Here is a 25209-nt window from a genome sequence, read left to right as displayed (position 1 = left end):
CTAGCTCCTCCAGGGAAGGAATTCCAGAGTCTGGGAGCAGCCACCAAGAAGGCCCTTTTCTGCATCTATCAGAATATTGGCCCCTCTAGCACAGGTCTGTTAGCACTGAAGGACAGTATCTCTCTAGAGTTTAAGGCAGGGATCTCTCTCCGTCCAATCTGGGGATGCCAACCGTTAGACTTGGGAACTGAACCTGGGAAAATTCCTAGAATTCCCTGTGAAGAGGAATTGTTAAATCACCCTGAAAAGTATACCTAACAACCATTAGGTTGTCCCTGAAAATTTTTGGGTGGGTGGGGCATGATTGTTCAAAGTGGTATCAGAGCACTTTAGATGTGTGCTATAGATGCAGCCTCAGGGAGACTCTGATGCTCTCCAACCTTACTGGACTCCATCTCCTATCAGCCCCAAGCATGGCCAATGGTCAGGGATGCTGGGAGTTGTAGTTCAGCAACATATGGAAGGCATCACATTCACTACTCCTGGATAAGTGTGTGCGGACTGCAGTGGTGCATAGTTCCGACTGAGATGGGCGGGGAAGAAGCTATGGAGCTCAGCAGCCCATGGCAAGCAAAGCCAGCTAATTCTAATTTCATCCCCATTTAGTTCCATGTTGTCTACACTGATGTTGCCTCCAGACCTGACTGGATATGCTGGGAATTGTAGCTGGGACCTTCAGCGCACAAAGCAGTTGCTCTACTGCAGAGCTTGCCTTCTCACAAGTCAGAGTTTGGTCCATTGAACTGAGCATTGAAGATTAATAGGACAGAAGGCAGGGAGAACAACATTAGATGGAGAGGGAGACAAGGGCTGATGGGGCCTACTAATTCTGATTTTCTCCCCATCCTCCTCCTCCTCCTCCTCCCTACAATGGGCAGCACTGAAACTAAGGAGGAAGAGGAAGTTGGCAGCCGGGGCCACCCTCCTGAAGGGCTGTAGGAAAGAAGGCAGGCAGGTTGATGTTGGTTGATGTTGGTTGATGCTGGTGGGGCAATGCCTATTCACTTTAATGGACAAACTTCCAGTGGATGTGTTTGTATTTGGCCAAGCATTTTATTTTGCATGCCATGGATCCAAATTTCAGCTCACAGTACCTCTAACTGAAAAGAGATCAAGTGGGAAACAATGGGAAATATCTTTCTCTTTTTGAGGCCCTGGAGAGATGCAGCCAGTCAGCGTAGGCCATGCCAGGCAAGATTCTCTTTTTTGAGGACCAGTGGCAGGAAACATTATTATTTATTTTAGTGTAGAAGATCTCAGGGTCAATCCCCATTATCTCCAAGAAGCACTGCATAAGGACTATCTGCCCACTCGACAGCTGCTTCCCATCAGTGGACAATATTGGGATAAGTGGGGAAAGAGTAGGACATTACGATGCAGGTTCTGAAGTGTGCAGGAAGTGAAGATGGGGGAGAAAACACCATGACACTGAAAGGCTTGCAGGAAAGAAATTTATTAATGCCTCCACAGAGGTAGTCATAGCAGGAAAATGAAATACTATGCTTCCCCCTCTGGAGGAAGGTCTGGTTCATCATCGGGAGGAGACAATAACCAGGAGATCTTCAAGAGGGTGGTGGTCATTGTGGAGTGGGATTTCAGCACTTCTTGGAGGCATCTACTTCATCTTCATCTGCTGAGAACTTCCACCACCACCACATCCGCCACTGCTTCCGCCACTGCTTCTGCCACCGCAACACCCGCCGCTGCTTCCACCGCTACTTTGACCGCTGCTTCTGCCACCGCAACATCCACCGCTGCTTTGGCTTTGTTGAGAAGATCCACCTCCACGGCCACCACAGCATCCTCCTCCACCTCCTCCTCCACCACCACCACGGCAACATCCTCCACTCCTCTGGCTTTGTTGAGATGATCCACCACCACCACCGCCGCCGCAACAGCCACCACCTCCATGGCCACCACCACCACCACCACCACCACCACCACAACAGCCTCCTTGTTGTTGTCGTTGTTGACTCATCTTTGCTATGGCTTTGAGAACTTCTGGAGAGAGAGAGAGAGAAAGACCAATGTCATTTTTTGATCCAGTTTCTCCAAGGGAGCAGCATTTGGGGTATTCTGTAAAGCAGGTATGTGATCCTCTAGATCTTGTTGGTCTAGAACTCTCATTTTCCTTCTTCCATTGGCCATGCTAGCTAGAGATGCGAGAGGTAAGAGTCCGACAACATCTGGAGGTCCAGAGGCTCCCCATCTCTGATATGAATATTTGTCTAGACCAGTAGGGTTGCCCAGTCAGGAACTCAAGTTTTCAATTTTTGTTTTCAAAAATCAAGATTGGGCCCCCTCTTAAACACAGTGCAACAAGTCTTCCCCAGGATAGCCATTCATTATACTTGAAAGAGGACAATTCCTTCCTGTCTAAGAAGAAACACTCTGTTGTGAGATTACTTTCAGTATGTGGAAACATTTAGTCTGAGGAATTTAACTCAAAAGTGGTCTGTAAGACAACCTGAATTAGCTTGGAGAAACAAACCTGGGTATTTTTTTCATGCAACTCCCCCCCCCCCACCCTTGTACAAATTCCTTTCCTTATACAATAACAGCCCCTCCCTTAAGCATTCCACAAAAACACTTAGACCAGGGCTCAGGAACCTCTGATCTTCTCTGATGGTTGGTCATGGCTGAACCATAACTCCAATTACTCACAACCATTGACCATCCTGACTGCGGCTGCTGGGAGTTGGAGTCCAAAAATATTGTCAAACTACAACTCCCATCACCCTGACCATTGGTCATGCTGGCCAATGGTTGAGGGGAGTTGGAGTCCAACAAGTTCTGGAGGGCCACGGGTTCCTTGTCCAGCCAGTATAACCATGCACACACATTAAGAAATGCTATAAAACCCTACAGTAAATCCTGATTTTACAGTCATGTAAAGACAGCAATCAAGCACCCACAAAAATGCTAACTCTATGGGGAAATTGCAATACTCAGTAGTAAAGCCCCACTCAGTTGAATAATTAGCATCTCCAGCATAGATTTGCCTCAGCCAAAGACTCCTAGACAGCCACAACTGGTCAAAGGAGGAAAAGCTAGGTGAGGTTGACCAACAGTTTGACTAAGAGGGGCAAGGGCCCATAGTGCAGTGGGGGAGAGATGGGTCTGCAGGGCCTCTTTTCCTTCTTTGCTAAAGGACCGGTTCCATCAGGCTCATCCCACCACTATTATGTACAGCAGCCATTCCATCAGGATGGAATACAGTTCCCATCACCTTTTACCTTTGGTCAGGCTGGCTTTGGATGATGAAAGTTGGGAGCCCAAGTATCTAAGCCCCTAGCTGTGAATGAGTTTATAACTTATCACAAGCATCTTGGATTTGGCTCAGTTAAATATCACCATGGGAACAAATAAAGAGCCTGCTGGATTCTGACGAAAACCCATCTAGGCCAACATCCTGTTCTCACAATGGCCAGCTGCTTCTTGGTGAGCCTATAAGCAGCTCCTCAGTGTAGCGACAGTCTGTCCACTTGTGATTTCCAGTAACTCATGTTCAGAGGCATACCACTTCAGACAGTAGCGGTAGAGCATAGGCATCAGGGTTTCAAGGAGCCATTGACACCCTCATTCTCCATAAATTTGCCTGATCCTATAAGAATGCCAGGAGAGCCTGCTGCATCATGCCAAAGGTGGCCCATCTTGTCCAACATCCTGTTCTCTTAGTGGCCAACCAGATGCCTCAATGGGAAGCCTGAAATCAGGGCCCGGGTGCAACGGCACCTCTCCCCACTTGCGCTTCCCAGTAACTGGTATTCAGGGGCATACAGCCCTCACCAGTGGAGGTAGAACATAGCCATCATGACTAGCAGCCCTTGACCCAGGCTTCCTCAACCTCAGCCCTCCGGATATTTTTGGCCTACAACTCCCATGATCCCTAGCTAGCAGGACCAGTGGTCAGAAATGATGGGAATTGTAGTCTCAAAACATCTGGAGGGCTGAGGTTGAGGAAGCCTGCCTTGACCTCTCCGGTCACAAAACTAGAAAGCTATTATTCCTACTCAATGAGATTTGGCAGAAGGCTTCCTTGAAGAATGACAGATCCATTGACAGTCCAGAGAACAGTGAGGTCCTCATACTTACCCTGTCGATATAAGACGTGCTTGTCAAGTCAAGTGTTGTTGAGCGAATGAGGAACCGTTGGGATGAAGGAGCTTTTTATACGCTCCCCAGACATTCCATTTCAGGCATCAGAGACATTCCAGTAGAATTTTCGACGCACCCATGGCCTCACCTTTCCTTAACTTCACACCATCTTGCATTTATGTGACTCATCCCTGCATGAGATTCCTATCTTCCGTTACATTCGAGTATGCCACGCACCTGCGTCTGTGGGTGCCTTCTGTCACCCCAGAGTTATGTGACACCTGACTTCACCTTCTGGGTGAAGGTTCTTTCCCGATATATCCGCCATCTGCTTTGGGTGTTTTGTTGAATCTTATGTTCCTATGAAACTCAAGATCTTCGAAACAGCATTGAACTTAGGGAGCCATCTATCACTGGCTCAGACATTTGTCCCTTCTAACCCAGTCTACAGAGAGACTCTTGAGTGTCCCATGGACTGCAAGAAGATCAAACCTATCCATTCTGCAGGAAATCAGCCCTGAGTGCTCACTGGAAGGACAGATCCTGAAGCTGAGGCTCCAATACTTTGGCCACCTCATGAGAAGAGAAGACTCCCTGGGAAAGACCCTGATGTTGGGAAAGATGGAGGACACAAGGAGAAGGGGACGACAGAGGATGAGATGGTGGGACAGTGTTGTCGAAGCTACCAGTATGAGTTTGACCAAACTGGGGGAGGCAGTGGAAGACAGGAGGGCCCGGCGTGCTCTGGTCCATGGGGTCACGAAGAGGCGGACACGACTAAACAACTAAACAACAACAACCCAGTCTACACTGATTGGCAGCTGCTTCCCCTAGGCTTACCTGGAGGGGTTGGGGTTGGAAGCTGGGACTTTCCACAGGGAACAAAGATGCTCTACCACCAGAGCCACAAGCTCCTTGGGACAGGGCAATTTTATTTTTATATAATTTTTATTAAATTTCCTGTTTTACAATTTAGAATATTCATTTAAACAACCTTAAAATATCAATGACTTCTTCTTTTTCCATAGTTCATTCTGCATAGCATCAATCCCTGCATATTTTATATAAACTAAACCATTCAGTATTCCATTATTACTTCTGTCAAAACTTATTTACACTGTTGCATTTATCTTAATTCTGCCAACGTTTTCAAGTGTAAACAATTCCCCCCCCCCCCATATATATCAACATTTTCCAATCTTCTTTAAACGAATGTTCTTCTTGTTCTCTTATTCTATAAGGTGGATCTGCAAGCTGCACATATTCCATCAGTTTAAGTTGCCATTCTTCTCTGGTTGGGACCTCGCTCGTTTTCCACTTTTGGGCTATCGAAAAACAGGCCGCCATAGTGGCATACATAAAATAACCTTTTTTAACACCTGGGAATTTCCATCTGAATTGTCCCCAACAAAAAGGACTCTGTGTTGATGTTTTTTTGGGAAAGGTGCTTTTAAACCTTTTCAATTCATTATAAATTATTTCCCAATATTGGTTTACCCTTTTACAGGTCCAACATATAGGAAAGAACGTATCTTCGACCTCGAGGGACTGGGCAATTTTAGGCCCCCAAATATCTTTGGGTTAGGGGCTGGACCCCATCATACAATGTTCAAAAAGCCGCAATCAGCTCCTCCCAACGTCCTGATGTCACGCACATGACATCAGGACATTGATGTCACACGCGCGGTATTGGTCCTTCTAATCGCTCTCGCAAACGGGCTCCTTTGTCTGCCACTGAGCCATCGTCCCACCATATAGCATAAGAAGTTGTCTTACACCAAGTCAGTCAGCATCCACCTAGTTCTCCAGGGTGTTTTTCTAAGCTCTGGCTAAAGAGGCTACAGACTTTACCCGGGGCCTTGTGCATGCAGAGTAGAAAATATCTGCCACTTGTAAAAGGGTAAAAGAGTATTGGGAATTGATCCATAATGAATTGGGGGGGAAATGTTTAAAAGTACTTCCCCCCCAAAAAAAAACAACAACAGAGTCCTTTCTGTTGGGGATAATTCAGACAGAAATGCCCAGGTGTCAAAAAAAGTTATTTATGTATGCCACTACTGCGGCCCGTGTTTCATTAGCCCAAAAATGGAAAGCGAACGAGGTCCCAATCAAATAAGATTGGCAACTTAAGTTGACAGAATATGCGCAGCTTGCAGACTCAACATATAGAATAAGAGAACAAGAAGAACATCCGTTTAGAGAAGATTGGAAAATGTTTATTGAATATGTGGGAAATAACTGTGTACAACTGAAAACGCTGACAGCGCTGAGATAAATTCAGCAGTGTAAACAACTTTTGATGGATGCAATAATGGAATACTGACTGGTATAGTTTTTTGTAAAATATGCAGGGATTTATGATACGTAAAATGAACCATGGAAAGAGAAGAAGGGAAGTCACTGCTTTCTTAAGGATTGTAAAAATGAGTAAATTGTAAAACAGAAATTATATATATATATATATATATATATATATATATATATATATATATATATAAAATTTGCCACTGAGCTACCTTTATATTACTGCTCTGCCACAGTCCTTTGCTTAAAAATCAAGTGAGATTTCAGTCCTTGAATAAAAAGCTGGCTTAAATAGCAAACTGCCTTCTACAGACCATGGGTTCACCTGGCTCAGTTTTAGCTGTACCGAAAGGGCCTTGACTCTTCAGGGCTTCAGACAGGGAGCTTTTCGCATTCCTGGGGAGGCCAGGAAGGAAACTGGAACCTATTGCTTGCCAAGAAAATGCTTTGCCACTGAGCTAAGACCCTCCCTGTTGCTTGCTTGTGATCATTTACTGTTAGTTGCCCAGATATCTTTATATTATCATTAACAAATGTCATTAACACCCCAGGGGAGAAAATATCTGGTGCATTAAAGATGCCAAAAATAAATAAAAATAAATATTCAGAAATGGACCAACTGGCCTGTTTTTAAAATCCATCGTCCCATTTCTTTTGGGGCTGTCTTTTCAGCCTTTCAGTGAATGGAAAGAATATACCTTTAAAAAATAAGACTAAATTTAAAACAGTGAAATATGTAATTTTTAAAAAATCTGGTTCCACATGGTTGCACATTTAGCTTAGACCATTTCTAGTGAGAGTTTTAAAGCAAAACGTATAAAACACAGCCTCTTTATGGATTCAGTTATACAGCTGCAAATAAAATGTTTTAAGTGTGTTTTAAGTGCAATATACAATGTGATACTAGGTGACGATGGTGGGCCTTATGGAAAATTCAATGCATTTTTTAAAACACTTTTTAAAAAAAACATTTTCAGAACTTTTTTATGTGTGTGTAGATTCCACCTGTGTTTGAGATTCACAAATTTTCAATTCAATGGGGAAAATTCGGAGAACGTGAGTCCGTTTTCTCTAGGACTCTTTTTTCACAAGCACCCACTCACTATTTTCTAATTCCTTTTTCAGCTCTCTGTAATAATAATAATTTAATAAATGATAATAATAAATAATAAATAACAATAAAGTAGGTAAAGGTACCTACAGAGTCCGAGCTCACTAGTGTTGGCTAAATCTCTCAATTTCAATTTCTCTTACTTTCACATTTTTCTGTTCTTAAGTTCCCTTCTCCAGATTTCCATATCAGTTTGCATTCCCAATGCAAAATCATCAGCGTTTCAATTTTTCCGTAAAATGTGCACTTCATTTGCAACACTGCCTAATAATGTGTGTGTTTATTGCCATTTTCTCTGACAGAATGCCTTTTTATATGCCATTTTCAATCGTATATGGGCTGATGAGAAATCTAAGAGCTCCATCCATGGAGACTGGATACCTGTTGTAGCCTGTAGAGGACTCACCCTTTGAATGACATTTACTTATTCAGTGTTGACTTGTTTGTGTTTATATTTCACCACCCTTCCTGAGGCAGCTTACACAACAGCCATAATAACAGTCAAGTAAAATCAGTGAAAGAAATGAGTTGTTACACAACCCACCAAAAAAACAATAACACAGCTGTACACTCAAGAGAGAAATTTCACCCAATTCAGTGCAGAGAGTTTGCCTCGCCCGATCTGAGCACCTATCAGAATAACATCCATTTATTTTATTTTTTTTAAGTAATCTTTTTGGTCAGTAAAGAGGGAACCAGACTGGTGATTGGACTGGAGATGGAGGAGGAATTGGTTTGGTGTGCTTCTCACAGAGGACCGATCCAATCCGTTGTACCCAGACTTGCTTGAAGAGTTGGTTCACAGCAACTAGATACCCCAATGCCTTTCTGGTGTGCAAAGAAAAAGATGTGTAGAAAAATACTTGTATCACACAAAAGGTGCAAACAAAAGGTGCATTTTTGTGGAGGACTGCTTTTGAAAACATTGGAAAGTATTTTACATTTAAAAGTGGATGTTTCGTATCAAACTGTACAACGTATGCACATTTTAAACAGGTGTTGGGAGACCGTATCTCTGCCTAATCGTCTTCTCAATCCAGCCCATGGATGTTCTGGGAATCAGCATGTTTTTACACGAGCAGAATGTGTCCTTTTATTTAAAATGCATCTCTGGGTTATTTGTGGGGCCTGCCTGGTGTTTTCACATGAGTAGAATGTGTGCTTTTATTTAAAATGCATCTCTGGGTTATTTGTGGGGCATAGGAATTTGTTCATTTTTTTTCTCAAAATATAATCCGGCCCCCCACAAGGTCTGAAGGACAGTGGACCGGCCCCCTGCTGAAAAAGTTTGCTGACCCCTGGTGTAGACAATCCTGAGATAGATGGGCCTATGGTTTGACTTTGTAAGTTAGCTTCCTATCTTCCTATGTTCATCACCAGCTCCTACAGATGAAACATCAGCAGATCATCCTAGCTTTAAAGTGAGAGCTATCTGGCTAGCCAAATGAATCAGCAACCACAGCAATGTTTCTATAATTGTTTTTCCATCAGCTCTCCAATGTTTTTTTAAAAACAACAACAACAACACCCTGTCTTCCTGGTGAGTAGGTTTGTCCTCATTATTCACGTCCTTTTTAACTTTTCTCTAATGGAGGCTGTTTACAGTGATTGATTGGTTGATTTTGCAGCAGAAATCAAACGGTTGCCCCACAGAAAAGAACAGGGCTTCAATAAATAATAATAATAATTCTATTATTTATATGCCACACATCCAGCTGGAAGATGAGCAACATTTGACTTTTCTTCTTCTACTTTATTCAATACAAGCCATTTTCCCCCCTCGTGTCTTGACATAAGTATTTGGTTTTTGTGGGACCAGTTGGCCCCAAAACTATTACACGCCCTTGTTCTCTTTCTCCTCCAATTTTGGCCGTAACCATCAAATTTGATGTTGGTAGGCAGACAAAAAGGAGTTCTTCTCCACACAATGCATATTTCAGCTATAGAACTCACTCCTATAAGAGACTGTGGTGGTCACCAAATTGCCTGAGGATTAGGCAAATTAATAGATGGCTCCGACCTGGTGGAATGCTCTGTCCCATGAGACTAGGGCCCTTCAGGATTTAACCTCCTTCCGTCGGGCCTGTAAGACAGAGCTATTCCACCTGGCCTTTAATTTGAATACAGCCTGATCTTCTATTTCCCTTCCCTTCTCTTCCCTCCCCCTCCCCTTTTATGAAGATCACCCGCTCTGAGACCCCACAGCTAATTCTCCCCTGGCCTCCTCGCTGGCTTAAGTAGGACCAATTCAGCCAGCTAGCCCTGGGGATTATCTAATGCTTATTTCCCCTAAATTGATTTTTGAATTTTATTGTTATTCGTGTTTTTATACTGTATTTTATGCTGCTTTTATAATTAAGTGTTTTAAATTTGTTGAGCCCAGTTTTGAACCGGGAAGGGCGGGGTATAAATAAAAAATTATTATTATTAAGGAGGCGATGCTGTCAATGGCTGCTATGGTCAACTTCCATTGTTTGAGGTGTTATGTTTGTGAATACATTGCTGTGAATCCCAAGTGAGGAGAGTTGCTGCTGCTGTTGGTTTTCCCATTGGGAAATCTCTTTGCCATTGTGAGAACAGAGTACTAGACTCAAAGGGGCCATTGGCTTGTACCAGCAGGGCCCTTGCCTGTTTGCCCTGCCTATGGCTTCCTGGGGGGCTTTTGTTTGGCCACTGTGATAGCAGGATGCTGGACTAGACAGAGCACTGGCCTAATCCAAGTGGACTCTTCTAATATCCTTCTAAGAGAGCTTGCTATAGCTGCCAGTCTGTACTTGTAGAAACGGAACAGCTTCTTTCTAATATGTGTCAAGCGTGGAGAGTCCTCTCCTCCCCTGGTAACTTCATAGGCAAGAATCATAGAATCATAGAATCATAGAGTTGGAAGAGACCACAAGGGCCATCGAGTCCAACCCCCTGCCATGCAGGAAACACCATCAGAGCACTCCTGACATATGGTTGTCAAGCCTCTGCTTAAAGACCTCCAAAGAAGGAGACTCCACCACACTCCTTGGCAGCAAATTCCACTGTCGAACAGCTCTTACTGTCAGGAAGTTCTTCCTAATGTTTAGGTGGAATCTTCTTTCTTGTAGTTTGGATCCATTGCTCCGTGTCCGCTTCTCTGGAGCAGCAGAAAACAACCTTTCTCCCTCCTCTATGTGACATCCTTTTATATATTTGAACATGGCTATCATATCACCCCTTAACCTCCTCTTCTCCAGGCTAAACATGCCCAGCTCCCTTAGCCGTTCCTCATAAGGCATCGTTTCCAGGCCTTTGACCATTTTGGTTGCCCTCCTCTGGACACGTTCCAGTTTGTCAGTGTCCTTCTTGAACTGTGGTGCCCAGAACTGGACACAGTACTCCAGGTGAGGTCTGACCAGAGCAGAATACAGTGGCACTATTACTTCCCTTGATCTAGATGCTATACTCCTATTGATGCAGCCCAGAATTGCATTGGCTTTTTTAGCTGCCGCGTCACACTGTTGGCTCATGTCAAGTTTGTGGTCAACCAAGACTCCTAGATCCTTTTCACATGTACTGCTCTCAAGCCAGGTGTCACCCATCCTGTATTTGTGCCTCTCATTTTTTTTTGCCCAAGTGCAATCACAAGCAGCTTGTATTTTTATGGTTCTTTTTATTCAGTCATCTGGTTGCAAAGCAAGAATCCATATCTCTCCACAGAGACAGGTGTTGGCTACTCTGAGCCCTTCCTCTTCTATCCCCAGCAACATCCTTGGTGCCAACAAGAAGTTCCACCCGTCTGCATTCGCTGTTCTGTAATACTGCTGGACCTGTGAGCCCAAGGCGAGGGAGGCTCTAGGGAGGTCTCTGCTGGCTATTCCCTCCCTTCTTCCACCATCTTGTAGCTAGGTAACTCCTGTGGAGGCTGTATAGCATTCTCTTTTTTTCTCTCCCACTGAAACTGCTGGGGAGAAGGGGGCTGAATCGTTCGCTTCCTCCTCCTCTTCACAGAGAAGCTGATCTGGCTGGGGATACACAATCCTCCTTTTCAGACCATGACAATACGTGCCATCTATCTAGCTAATGTTTCATTTCCGTATTTGGCATGTGGTAGTGTTAGACGTCCACTGCTGATCACCCACTGTGTTTGCTAGTTGGCTACAATAATCATAGGCTCTCTTGGGCAGTATTTGACAGCCTGCAATGAACAAGACATGGGTGGCGCTGTGGTCTAAACGACAGAGCCTAGGGCTTGCTGATCAGAAGGTCAGTGGTTTGAATCCCTGCGACGGGGTGAGCTCTTGTTGCTCGGTCCCAGCTCCTGCCAACCTAGCAGTTCGAAAGCACGTCAAAGTGCAAGTAGATAAATAGGTACTGCTCTGGTGGGAAGGTAAACAGCATTTCCATGCGCTGCTCTGGTTCACCAGAAGCGGCTCAGTCATGCTGGCCACATGACTGTACACTGGCTCCCTCAGCCAGTAAAGCAAGATGATCGCGCAGCCCCAGAGTCGTCCGTGACTGGACCTAATGGTCAGGGCTACCTTTACCTTTACCTTTACCTTTACCTTTACCTTTAATGAACAAGAACATGCTACTGGATGAAGCAGGGCGTTGGTCTGATCTAGCTGAGCTCTTTGATAGTTCTTATCCCATTTCTAGTTATATGATGGGGAATATGAGACTTGGTTAGGAGAATGCAGGGACTTCACCAAGCCCAGCTTCCTAGATGACTTCCACAGCTTGCCTGCAGGTTAACCATGGAAACTGAGCTGAAACAAATGAAAGCACTGTGTGGGTTTGATTCCCTAAAGAAGGGAAGAAGACCTCCAGAATGCAGTGTATGGAGCTACTGGTTGGATGACCTGTATATCTGCACCCGGGTTCTGATTCTATCTGACATCCTCCACCACCTTTCCAATTACACACAGAGAAGTCACATCCTATGCAATTATCTTGCCCACACGTTCCTCTGCAGGATGTTATGAATATCAAGCCTTGCTAGGAAGAATCCTGATGGTTTAGGTGTCCATCTGTCAACAGAAACCTTGGTGAGGCATCTAGCTTGAACAGCCATTGGTTGTGCAATGTAAGATTGGGGTGAGGCTTCCAACCATGAGACACAGCCAGTAGAGTCACAAGAACATGATATGGTGTCAAGCATGTTGGACGCGAACCGAGGAGAAGGAATGCAGTGCCTGTTTTAAATGCAGAAGGTCAATCCCTGGCACCTCTGGGTAGATCAGGAAGAGACCCTCTGAAACACTGGAGACCCACTGCCTGTCAGTATAGACAATACTAAGGTTGATGGACCAAGGGTTTGACTAAATGTAATGTCAGGGACTGGTGTGCACCATGGAAGGATAGCTGGAATCTGACCCAGTCTTGTGTTTTCTGGGGAACTGAACTGGCCAGGAGACAGGAGTGAGAGGCAGGGGGAGCTTCAGAGCTGGAGGGTGAAGTGCAGGATGGGTTGGAACAAGAGGAGGAAGCGGTAGGTGGTTATGTCTTGAAGCTGCCACAAGACTCAGCTTCTTTGTCCTAGCTTTTGGGAGGTGTTTTGAGCCAATGGATTCATTCGCTAGCTGAAGATGCTGGACTAGGTGGGCCATTGGCCTGATCCATCATAGCTCTTCTTATGTTCTTATAAGTGAAGGTGAGAACTCTTTCCTTCATGCCCTGCCCATGGGCTCCTGGAGGAATCTGATTGGCCACAGTGAGAGCAAGATGAGAGGCAGTGATTGACCTTTGGTCTCATCTTCAGATAGTTTCCTCTGATATTTTTGACATTCAGATCCCTGATACATCTGAGTCTGCTACTGCCTATGCCTGGGGTCAGCAAAAATTGTTAGCAGCGGGCCGGTCCACTGTCCCTCAGGCCTTGTGGTGGGCTGGAGAAACAGCACCGGGGGGCTGGAAGAAGAGGCAAGGGGGGCAAGTAGTCCTCCTCCCCCAGCCCCCAGCCCCAGCCACTGCACTTACCTTCCCAGGGGCTGCTGCCACCACCGCTGCTGCTGCTTCTCATAGGTAGGCAGAGTGAGCTTCTCTACTCTCTGGCCCACAGGAATACCAGGGCAGCGGCAGCGGTGGTGGAAGGAAGAGGCCAAGCAGCAGCGGCTCTGCCAATCAAACGCCGCACCTGGCTTACTTCAGCGTGACATGGGGACGTCTTCCAATCAAATGCCGCTGAGTGGCAGAGCCGCCACCACTCGGCCTCTTACTCCCGTTGCAATCGCCAGGAGTCTCGGCTTCACGGCAGCTTGCAGCTTCGCGGCATGGGCCGGACCAAAGACCCAGGTGGGCCTGATCCGGCCCAGGGGCCATAGTTTGCCAACCCCTGGCCTATGCTCTACACCAGAAAGTTTTCTCTTTCTTTCCTGAAAGCTCTCTGGTGCTTAGAACACCTGAGCTACCTTGCCCTCGAGGTTCTGTCTCCAGACCAGACCAAAATACAGGCAGAAACATCTAGGGTACATTGTCAAACTACCATTGTTGATTTGATGACTGTACAGTAAAAAGGTAAAGGTACCTCTGACTGTTAGGTCCAGTCACGGACGACTCTGGGGTTGCTCACTCATCTCGCTCTATAGGCCGAGGGAGCCGGCATTTGTCCGCAGACAGCTTCTGGTCATGTGGCCACCATGACTAAGCCACTTCTGGTGAACCAAAGCAGAGCACGGAAACACTGTTTACCTTCCCGCCAGAGCGGTACCTATTTATCTACTTGCACTTTGACGTGCTTTTGAACTGCTAGGTTGTCAGGAGCTGGGACCGAACAACAGGTGCTCACCCTGTCATGGGGATTCAAACCGCCGACCTTCCGATCGGCAAGCCCTAGGCTCAGTGGTTTAGACTACAGCACCACCCGCACCCCGACTGTACAGTAGTGAGAGGGAAAACTCGTGATATGCCTAGTAAGTCTACAACATGTGCAGGAAAAGAGACAGCTAGACCACCGGATGGGGGAGCTCTTCCTAGCTGGATTCATAAAAGTGTGCCTGAGAGGGCTGGGCAATGGGCTTCGTGGGGTGGCCAGGGATGGCGGTGGCACTATGAAGCTGAATTTTGGAAGATTAGCTACAGATAAAAGAAAGTACTTCTTAATGCAGCTCATAATTAAACGATGGAACTCACTCCCACATGAGGCAGTGATGGCCACCAACTTGAATGGCTTTAAAAGAGGATTTCACACATTTAAGGAGGATAAGGCTATCAGTAGCTACTAGCTAAGATGGCTATGCTCTGCCTCCATTGTTGAAATGCTTCTGGATACCAGTTCATCTTGGGCTTCCTGATCAGAAGGTCGGTGGTTCGAATCCCTGTAATGGGTGAGCTCCCATTGCTCTGTCCCAGCTCCTGCCAACCTAGCAGTTTGAAAGCACACCAGTGTGAGTAGATAAATAGGTACCACTGCGGCGGAAAGGTAAAGGGCGTTTCCATGTGCTCTGGCTTCTGTCACAGTGTTTTGTTGCACCAGAAGCAGTTTAGTCATGCTGGCCACATGACCTAGAAAGCTCTCTGTGGACAAACGCCAGCTCCCTTGGCCTGAAAGCGAGATGAGCATCACAACCCCATAGTCGCCTTTGACTGGACTTAACCATCCAGGGGTCCTTTACCCTTTTTAAAAAACCTTTTTCCTAGAAAGCACAGGAGGGGAAGCTGCTCTTGTGTTCAGGTCCTGCTTGCAGTTTTCCCACTGAGGTACCTGGGAGGCCAGTGTAAGAACAAGTTTTGAGTTAGATGGGTCATTGGACTCATCCAGCAGGCTCCGCTTATGTTCTTATTGGAGTCCTGTTCCCAACCTCTGGCCTAGGTCCCCGAAGATCATAGCTGTCAACCGTCCCTTATTTGGTGGGAAACTCCCTTATCCCAGTGCCATTTCCCGCTGCTATCCCGGATTGATGATGTCCCTTAAATTTCCCGGGTTTCATGCTCGCCCGGCTCGGGAGGGAAGCAGCGGCTCGGGGTCCTCCGCTGTGAGAGAGAGAGCGTGCACGAGCTACCACGTCTCCATCTCTCCCTTTTCCCCCTCAGAGGCGCATCATGAGGATACGGGGGGCAGTGGGAGGGCAGGCAGCCCCTCTCTTGCGAGACTTCTGCTGCGCTGCTATGGGAAGCCAGAGGCGGGCGGCAGTAGCTGAGGAGGCAGCCTGAGAGAGGAGGAAAAGGAGGGGATGGGGAGGAACGCAGAAGGACGGCGCCACAACCGCCTCATGCCGGGCTCGCGGGTGGCGTGGGCGAGAGTCTTTCTCCCTCCCTCCCTCTCTCTCGGGCGGGGAAGGGCCAATGGAACTCCTCGCGCAAGGACGACAGCAGCCCCAATGTGCTGCTTAGCATCCCCTCCAACCAGTACAGCATTTTCATGTAGTGATTCCCCCCTCTGCATCCCTTTCATAACTCTATTTTTATAAATCATTTATCCATCCATTGTTCAAATTTTTACTACAAGTTTTCTGTCAATCCTACCAATGTATGTAACTCTTTACAATAGCTTTTCAACTAAATTATAAACTTTCCCCATTCTTTATTAAAGAGGTCCTCTTCCTGGTTTCTAATTCTGCCTGTAAGCTTTGCCATCTGGACGTCGTTCATCAGTTTTGTCTGCCACTCTTCTTTGGTCGGAGTTGTAGACCCTTAGGATCATCTAGTCCAACCCCCTGCAAAACACAGTCAGTTGCAGCAAAAGCAGCATGGCTCCATCAGTGCCGGATTTATGTATAAGCTAAGCAAAATCCCTTATTTTGGCTGCTGAACCCTTATTTTCGAGGCTGCTGGTCCCTTATTTTCAAATCTGTAAGTTGACAGCTATGCCAAAGATATTTCTTCCCCAACGCTCAAATGTGCTTTCCCCTGAGCAAATTGCAAGGAAGATGGGGTCTCTCCACTCCATCCCAAGGTGCTGGGTTCTATGAATTCAGAGAAGAGATGAGAAAGGCTTTAGGACATGTGCAAAGCTCACACTAAGCTGGCACTTATATTGTGCTAGAGTGACATGAAAAATCCACCAAGAGAAACATGCGCATTATTCAGTGTAGCTGGAGATAAGTATCTCGTGAATGGCCGAGTCAGCCTAATTAGTACCAAACATTGAGTCAGCATGAACAATGCAGGCATTGTATGCCTTCTCAGAACCTGCCGCCATTTCTGAAACAGGCCATTGGGAGATGGTATAAAAGGTCCCTTTGTCTCAAGCAACTCTCATTCACTCGACAAAGCTTGAATTGACCAACGCTTGACTCAGTGAGCAATAGGTGAGTATGAGGACCTCCCAGCGATTCATGGGTCTATCAGATATAGGTCGAAGCATCCCGTGAACTTCAAGGGAAGACGTAGGTTAAATTGCATCTTCTAGGACAGCCTTTCTCAACCTGTGGGTCCCCAGATGTTGTTGAACTACAACTCCCACCACCCTTAGCTAGCAAGGCCAGAGCTCAGGGACGATGGGAGTTGTAGTCCAACAACATCTGGGGACCCACAGGTAGAGAACCACTGTTCTAGGAGCTATTCCCTCTGAGACTTCAGCCCTCAAAATGATGCCAATCTCTTTCTCTCTTCCTCAAGGCTTATCCAATCCACAGAAAAGATGAGCCAACAACAACAAAGAGGAAGCTGCTGCTGTTGTGGTGGTAGAGGCTGTGGATGCTGCGGTGGCAGCCGCAGTGGCGGAGGATGTTGTGGTGGCAGCCGCAGTGTGGTTTCCTCTCAGCAGAGTCAGAGCAGCGGTGGATGTTGTGGCGGCAGTAGCGGCAGTAGCGGTGGCGGATGTTGCGGCGGCAGCAGAGGTGGTGGGTGCTGTGGTGGTAGCAGCAGCGGCGGATGTTGTGGTGGACAGCAAAGTCAACAGAAAGTCTTCCCCCAGAAGCTGAAGTAGATGCCTTCAAGGATAGTTGAAATACTCAATTATTATCATCACTTGTTGCATATTCCCTTTTCTTCTTGCAAACCATAATTGGCTAAAATTCCCCATGAGCTTTCCTCAATGTGAATGATGTAAATATTCAGACTTTCTTCTTGAAAACTCATTAAAAGTTTATTGCAAACCAAGAAATTTGTGTGGTTGTGTTTTTCTACTATATCTATATGTTTATGGCCAAAATGTACTAACTAGAACAAGTTGGCACCTCCTCATATTCATCAATGAAACCATGTTTTTGTTTCAGATAAACTTTACTAAATTGCATTTATATTGCTGTGGAAATCAGACCATGAGGTAATTGTTTGAAACATATGTCAGTGGTTTCTTTTATTTCTGACATGCATGGCAGAAGAGACACCCTGCTCAACTGTGCCATGGGTGCACTAGACTTAGTATAAAGTGTAAAATATTTATACAACAGTCAGCACACAATGTGTGCATATGTCCCTTGCTAAAATATACTAGAAAATTGTAAGAGTTGCAAGAAACTTTCAACAGGTTAAGAAAACATGTTTGCCCTTTTAAAATCAGCTCATGTAGCACTTTCCTTGGCCTTACATGGCAGTTTGCAGTTACACGTCTTAGACAGGGATGCAGGTGGCGCTGTGGTCTAAATCACTGAGCCTCTTGGGCTTGCCAATCAGAAGGTCATTGGTTCGAATCCCCACAATGGGGTGAGCTCCCGTTGCTCTGTCCTAGCTCCTGCCAACCTAGCAGTTCAAAAGTACGCCGGTGCAAGTAGATAAATAGGTACCACTCCGGCGGGAAGGTAAACGGTGTTTCCATGCGCTGCTCTGGTTTGCCAGAAGCAGCTTAGTAATGCTGGCCACATGACCCGGAAGCTGTACGCCGGCTCCTGCTAGGTTGGCAGTATTTGACAGCCTGCAACGAACAAGACGTGGGTGGCGCTGTGGTCTAAAAGACAGAGCCTAAGGCTTGCCAATCGGAAGGTTGGTGGTTCGAATCCCCGCAACGGGGTGAGCTCCCGTTGCTCAGTCCCAGCTCTTGCCAACCTAGCAGTTCAAAAGCACGTCAAAGTGCAAGTAGATAAATAGGTACCACTCTGGCGGGAAGGTAAACAGCGTTTCCGTGCTCTCTGGTTTCTGTCAAGGTGTTCCGTTGCGCCAGAAGTGGTTTAGTCATGCTGGCCACATGACCCGGAAAGTTGTCTGTGGACAAACGCCGGCTCCCTCGGCCTGAAAGCGAGATGAGCGCCGCAACCCCATAGTCGCCTTTGACTGGACTTAACCGTCCAGGGGTCCCTTACCATTTACCTTTTTTACACAGGTTAGAACACCTGCACAGTTCTGTTATTTTGTTTGTTTTGTTGCATTTATATGTGCATGGTTCCCCTCGTCTTCATTTAATCCCCACAACAACTCTGGGGTAACCCAGTGAACTTCATGGCTGAATTGGGACTTGAATCCTGTCCTCCCATTCACTAGCACTCTAACCACCAAACCGCACTAGCAGAATATGAAGCAAGCAAACACCACCCGCATCCGCCACCTTGAACTGTAGACCAGGACAAAGTTCCTTTGTCAGTTATCGAGAAGTCTAGACCTTCTTGATTTTCCCAACAATATGTATAAACATAGTAATTCCATAAACCTTTCAAAGCTGCACCGGTTTTCACCACGGATTTCAAAACTGCACTGATTTGGGACTTCCTTCAAATTAAAAAGCAATGCGGGGTCACAGGCCACAGCCGCATGACCTGCGAAGCCTAACACATCCAGAACACAAGAAGTCTGATGCTCATTGTGACATGTTTCTTTTCTATCTGGAGCATGCAATTAGTCATATTAGGTGGGTCTCCCAAGTTCAGCCAAACCTTCTGGGTGTGATGAGCAGGGTAAGAAATCACAAAGATCTGGAATCGGGTTTCAGGAGTCTCCTTCTGCCTTTAATAACTGCTTTACTGTGTTGCATAAGGATCCCCCTGACCGAGATGCCATCATAATAATAGATCTCTGGACCACAACCTAGTTCCCATTCACCTCTTGAAATTCCACACACTTTCACAACAAGCGCAGCGGGGTTTAATTACAGCTTTTACAAATACCCAACTTGCTTGTGTGCTGCTCCACTTCTTTCGTGACACGTTTTGAAAAAGAATCACCGGGTTGCAGGCTTATCCCCATTCTAAGAACATCTGGTTTGTTGTTGTTTAGTTGTTTAGTCGTTTAGTCGTGTCCGACTCTTTGTGACCCCAGGGACCAAAGCACGCCAGGCCCTTCTGTCTTCCACTGCCTCCCACAGTTTGGTCAAACTCATGCTGGTAGCTTCGAGAACACTGTCCCACCATCTCGTCCTCTGATGTCCCCTTCTCCTTGTGCCCTCCATCTTTCCCAACATCAGGGTCTTTTCCAGGGAGTCTTCTCTTCTCATGAGGTGGCCAAAGTCTTGGAGCCTCAGCTTCAGGATCTGTCCTTCCAGTGAGCACTCAGGGCTGATTTCCTTAAGAATGGATAGGTTTGATCTTCTTGCAGTCCATGGGACTCTCAAGAGTCTCCTCCAGCACCATAATTCAAAAGCATCCATTCTTCGGCGATCAGCCTTCTTTATGGTCCAGCTCTCACTTCTCTCACCAGAACATCAGATAGTGACTTGCTTTTTTCCCCTTTTGTGTCTAAGATACCCTCTGACAGTGTGTCTGGGCTGAGGGCCTTACAGCTCATATGGCTGTCTGATAGCAACTTGCTTGCATGCTTCTTTCATGTCTAAGGTCTGAGAACGAATCTGAGTTGAGGCCCTTAGGACACCTCCTACAAATGTCTAATAGCAACTTTAGATTCTTCATTTCTCCCATTTCTAAGTGGAAAACCCATTGAGAATTAATTTGAGTCAAAGGCCTTACACCTCATGTTAATGTCTGATAGCAACTTGCTTGTATCATTCGTTCCTTCCATTTCTAAGACAGATAAATGAATCTGGGCGCTTAATGCTCTAATACAGGCTTCCTCAACCTCAACCTCCAGATGTTTTGCGTCTACATTTCCCATCATCCCTGACCACTGGTCCTGCTAGCTAGGGATCATGGGAATTGTAGGCCAAAAAACATCTGGAGGGCCGAGGTTGTGGAAGCCTGCTCTAATAGGAATGTCTTTGAAGCATGAGCCTTAATTGGGGATCTCAAACAGAGGTTCCCTCAGTCTCATCCAGCAAGCAAGCGTCCCTCTTGTACTATTGAATCAGTCTCTACTCCAGGTGCAGGCAAACTCCTGTACAGACTACAACTCCCATCTTCCCTAGCTAACAGGACCAGTGGTCAGGGATGATGGGAGTTGTAGTCCCAAAACATCTGGAGGGCCGAGTTTGCTTATGCCTTGCTCTACTCTCTTCTGAGCAGCCTTCAGCTTATCCATGGCCCAATCCAGCTCCACTCCACAGGGGATTACAGTTCAAGACTGAAGGGAGCAGGTTAGCCAAACAGGAGAAACCTGCTCTTCCACATCCACCTCCATGCCAAGGTGAGGTTTGCCAGAGGCTCAAAACCAATCCCTTTTCTTCCACCAGACACTCCACAGGGCAGAACGCCAGCAAGGAAAACCCAACCTAGAACTGGGAGGATATTAAATACAGCTATTAAGAAGAGGACTCCCTCTCAGGTGTTTGCTAGATGGTACCTGGCAGATTGAGATGTCCGTAAGGTCGCATTCGGCCTGCAGGCCACTGCTACAGATTGGTCTGGCTCAGAATAGGAGAACTTTCTATATTCAGGCCCCATTTGCACCAGACATGGTACCATTTTTGACCATCATGCATTCCTCCAAAGATCCTGGGAGCTGTAATTTGTTTACGCTGCTGAGAGTTTTCAGTAGACCACTCTTAACAGAACTGCAACTCCCAGAATTCCCCATGAAGAGGGATTGAGAATTGTATCAGTTTTAGGGGACAGGGGTTTCTCTCTCTCTCTCTCTCTCTCTCTCTCTCTATATATATATATATATATATATATAAATTTTTCTTGCTACTGTTCTTTCATTGGGATTTCCTCATTCTTCCATCCTTGTGCTATTAAGATTCTTGCCGCTGTTGTAACATACATAAATAAGTCCTTTATTTTTCTTGGCAGGTCTTGTCCTATAATCCCTAACAAAAATTTAAACATTTTTTTTAATTCATTATATATCATTTCCCAAAAATGTTTAACTTCTCTACATCCCCACCACATATGGTAAAAAGTCCACATATGGCAAAAAGGTACTGCTCCAGCGGGAAGGTAAACAATATTTCTGTGCACTCTGGTTTCCGTCACGGTGTTCCGTTGCGCCAGAAGCGGTTTAGTCCTGCTGGCCACATGACCCAGAAAGCTGTCTGTGGACAAACGCCGGCTCCCTCAGCCTGAAACTGAGATGAGCGCCGCAACCCCATAGTCACCTTTGACTGGACTTAACCGTCCAGGGGTCCTTTACCCTTTACCATTGTGACTGGCAAAGCAGAAGGCGGGGAACCCTCATAGTAGGTAGAGCCAGAGTCATCAGCCTCCCTGCTGAGTTCTACTGGGGCATAGCTGTCAACCGTCCCTTATTTGTCAGGAAACTCCCTTATCCCAGTGCTGTGTCCCGCTGCTGTCCCTTATTGATGATGTCCCTTAAATTTTCCAGGTTTCATGCTTGCCCGGCTCGGGGTCCTCTGCCACGAAAGAGAGAGTGCGCATGAGCTGCCACGTCTCTGTCTCTCTCTTTTCCCCCTCAGGGGCGCGTTGTGAGGAGACGGGTGGCGGTGGGTGGGCGGGCAGGCAGCCCCTCTCTTCCAAGACTTCTGAGGGGGGGAGGCGGCAGCGGCAGCGGTGGCTGAGGAGGTGGCCTGAGGGAGGAGGAAGAGGAGGGGATGGGGAGGGATGCAGAAGGGCGGTGCTTCAGCAGCTGCCGCGGCGCCTCATGCCGGGCTCACGGGCAGCGTGGGTGAGAGTCTCTCTCCCTCCCCCCCCCTCAGGCGGGGAAGGGCTGATGGAACTCCCCGCGCCAGGACGATGGCAGCCCCGACATGCTGCTTAGCATCCACTCCAACCAGTGCAGCATCTTAATGTAGTGATTTCCCCCTCTGCATCCCTTTCATAACTCTATTTTTATAAATCATTTGTCCATCCATAGTTCAAATTTTTACTACAAGTTTTCTGTCAATCTTACCAATGTATGTAACTCTTTACAATAGCTTTTCAACTAAATTATAAACTTTCCCCATTCTTTATTAAAGAGGTCCTCTTCCTGGTTTCTAATTCTGCCTGTAAGCTTTGCTTAAAGTGGTAAGGACCTAACAGAAGCAGAAGACATCAAGAAGAGGTGGCAAGAATACACAGAGGAATTATACCAGAAAGATATGGGTGTCTCGTGCACCCCAGGTAGTGGGGTTGCTGACCTTGAGCCAGACATCCTGGAGAGTGAATTCAATTGGGCCTTAGAAAGCATTGCAAATAACAGGGCCAGTGGAAGTGATGGTATTCCAGCTGAACTATTTAAAATTTTAAAAGATGATGCTGTTAAGGTGCTACACTCAATATGCCAGCAAGTTTGGAAAACTCAGCAGTGGCCAGAGGATTGGAGAAGATCAGTCTACATCCCAATCCCAAAGAAGGGCAGTGCCAAAGAATGCTCCAACTACCGCACAATTGCACTCATTTCACACGCTAGCAAGGTTATGCTTAAAATTCTACAAAGAAGGCTCAAGCAGTATGTGGACCAAGAACTCCCAGAAGTGCAAGCTGGATTTAGAAGAGGAGGAGGAACCAGAGACCAAATTGCAAACATGCGCTGGATTATGGAGAAAGCTAGAGAGTTCCAGAAAGACATCTACTTCTGCTTCATTGACTATGCAATGAATTATGGTGCTGGAGGAGACTCTTGAGAGTCCCATGGACTGCAAGAAGATCAAACCTCTCCATTCTGAAGGAAATCAGCCCTGAGTGCTCACTGGAAGGACAGATCCTGAAGCTGAGGCTCCAATACTTTGGCCACCTCATGAGAAGAGAAGACTCCCTGGAAAAGACCCTGATGTTGGGAAAGATGGAGGGCACAAGGAGAAGGGGACGACAGAGGACGAGATGGTTGGATAGTGTCTTCGAGGCTACAAACATGAGTCTGACCAAGCTGCGGGAGGCAGTGGGGGACAGGGGTGCCTGGCGTGCTCTGGTCCATGGGGTCACGAAGAGTCGGACACAACTAAACGACTAAACAACAGCAACAAGCTTTGCCATCTCGACGTCGTTCATCAGTTTTGTCTGCCACTCTTCTTTGGTCGGAGTTGTAGACCCTTAGGATCACCTAGTCCAACCCCCTGCAAAACACAGTCAGTGGCAGCAAAAACAGCATGGCTCCATCAGTGCTGGATTGATGTATAAGCTAAGCAAAATCCCTTATTATGGCTGCTGATCCCTTATTTTCGAGGCTGCTGTTCCCTTATTTTCAAATCTGTAAGTTGACAGCTATGACCAGGGGTAATATTGAAACTCAGGTGAATGAAGCTGCAAACAGTGTCACACAGCTGTGCTTGCAAGCAGTCACATGGGAGCTGGCCGAGTGCAGACTAAGAGTGAGGTGGGCAGTGCCAGCATCTCTTTCCAGCAGTTCAGCCAGATGCCTCCATGAAGCTAGCAAGCCAAACTCAATAATAACAACCCTCTCACATGCGTGTTTTGTGTACAAGAAGTACCTACATGTTCTAAACACCAGAAATTCCTTACCTGTGAGCCAAGCTTTTTATCCCGGTGTCAAGCTCACCAGCACCATCTGTTGGACAGGTACAGACATTGCAAGGTGGCTCCATCAAATCCATCGTCTTTTCACATAGCAGCCAACCAGATGCTTAAAGGAGAAATCTATAAGCAAAGCCTGAAGGGCCGGGGCTCAGAGGTAAAGCATCTTCTTGGCATGCAGAAGGTTGCGGGTTCAATCTCCAGCATCCCCAGGTATGATTGGGAAAGACTCCTGTCTGAAACCCCTAGAGAGCAGCTACCAGTCTGTGTAGGGGATACTGAGCAGATGGACAAATTGGCTGACACTGTATAAGATACCGTATTTTTCGCTCTGTAGGACGCACTTTTTCCCCTCCAAAAATGAAGGGGAAATGTTTGTGCGTCCCATGGAGCAAATGCAGGCTCCTTGGCTTCAGCGAAAGCAAAGCAAAGCCTCCAAAGTGCAGAGGGAGCGCTCCCTCCGTGCTCCGGAGGCTATGCGTTGCTTTCACTCTCCAGGCTTCAGGGATAGCCGCCTGAAGCCTTTGGAGCGCAGCGGGACCTCGCGCTGCGCTCCAAAGGCTTCAGGGTTAGCTACGCAAAGCCTCCGCAGGGCAGCGGGGTGAAGGCACCCCGCTGCCCTGCGGAGGCTTGAAAGGCTGTCCCCGAAGCCAGAACAGAGAGTCGGAGCGCTGCGCAACATCTCGCTGTTCTAGCTTGGGGATGCCGGAGCTTTACAGGGAAACCCCGGGCTTCCCCTTCAGCCCCGACACTGCTTTGATTCAGAATATTTTTTACTTGTTTTCCTCCTCTAAAAACTAGGTGAGTCCTTTGCTCGGGTACGTCCTATAGCACGAAAAATACAGTACTTTCCTCCATAAGCCACGCTCCCTGTGATTGCCTTCCGTTAAGAGTTTGGGTGTAATCCTTGACGCCTCCCTTTCCATGGAGGCGCAGGTTACAGCAAAAGCCAAGGCGACATTTTTCCACCTTCAAGCACATTTTTCCACCTTCCAAGTAGTCAAGCAGTTGGTCCCTTGCCTTTCCCGTCCCGACCTGGTCACAGTGATCCATGTGGCGGTCACCTCCAGGCTTGACTACTGTAATTCGCTCTACGCGGGGCTGCCCTTGAAGCTGTCCCAG

General features: G+C 46.8%; 1 long non-coding RNA gene across 1 annotated transcript; it reads left to right on the top strand.

The window, feature by feature from the left end:
- Nucleotides 1–15855: 15855 nt before the first annotated feature.
- On the top strand, nucleotides 15856–17522 carry LOC310751926. Its single transcript, XR_014542682.1, has 2 exons — nucleotides 15856–16725; nucleotides 17036–17522. It is a non-coding gene; the product is annotated as an uncharacterized lncRNA (long non-coding RNA).
- The last annotated feature ends 7687 nt before the right edge of the window (nucleotides 17523–25209 follow it).

Source organism: Podarcis filfolensis (genome assembly GCF_964270895.1).
Source record: "Podarcis filfolensis genome assembly, chromosome: 16".
In the NCBI taxonomy this organism is placed as follows: domain Eukaryota; kingdom Metazoa; phylum Chordata; class Lepidosauria; order Squamata; family Lacertidae; genus Podarcis; species Podarcis filfolensis.
The sequence above is the reverse complement of the archived record's forward strand: the minus strand, read 5'-3'. Positions and strand labels throughout refer to the sequence as shown.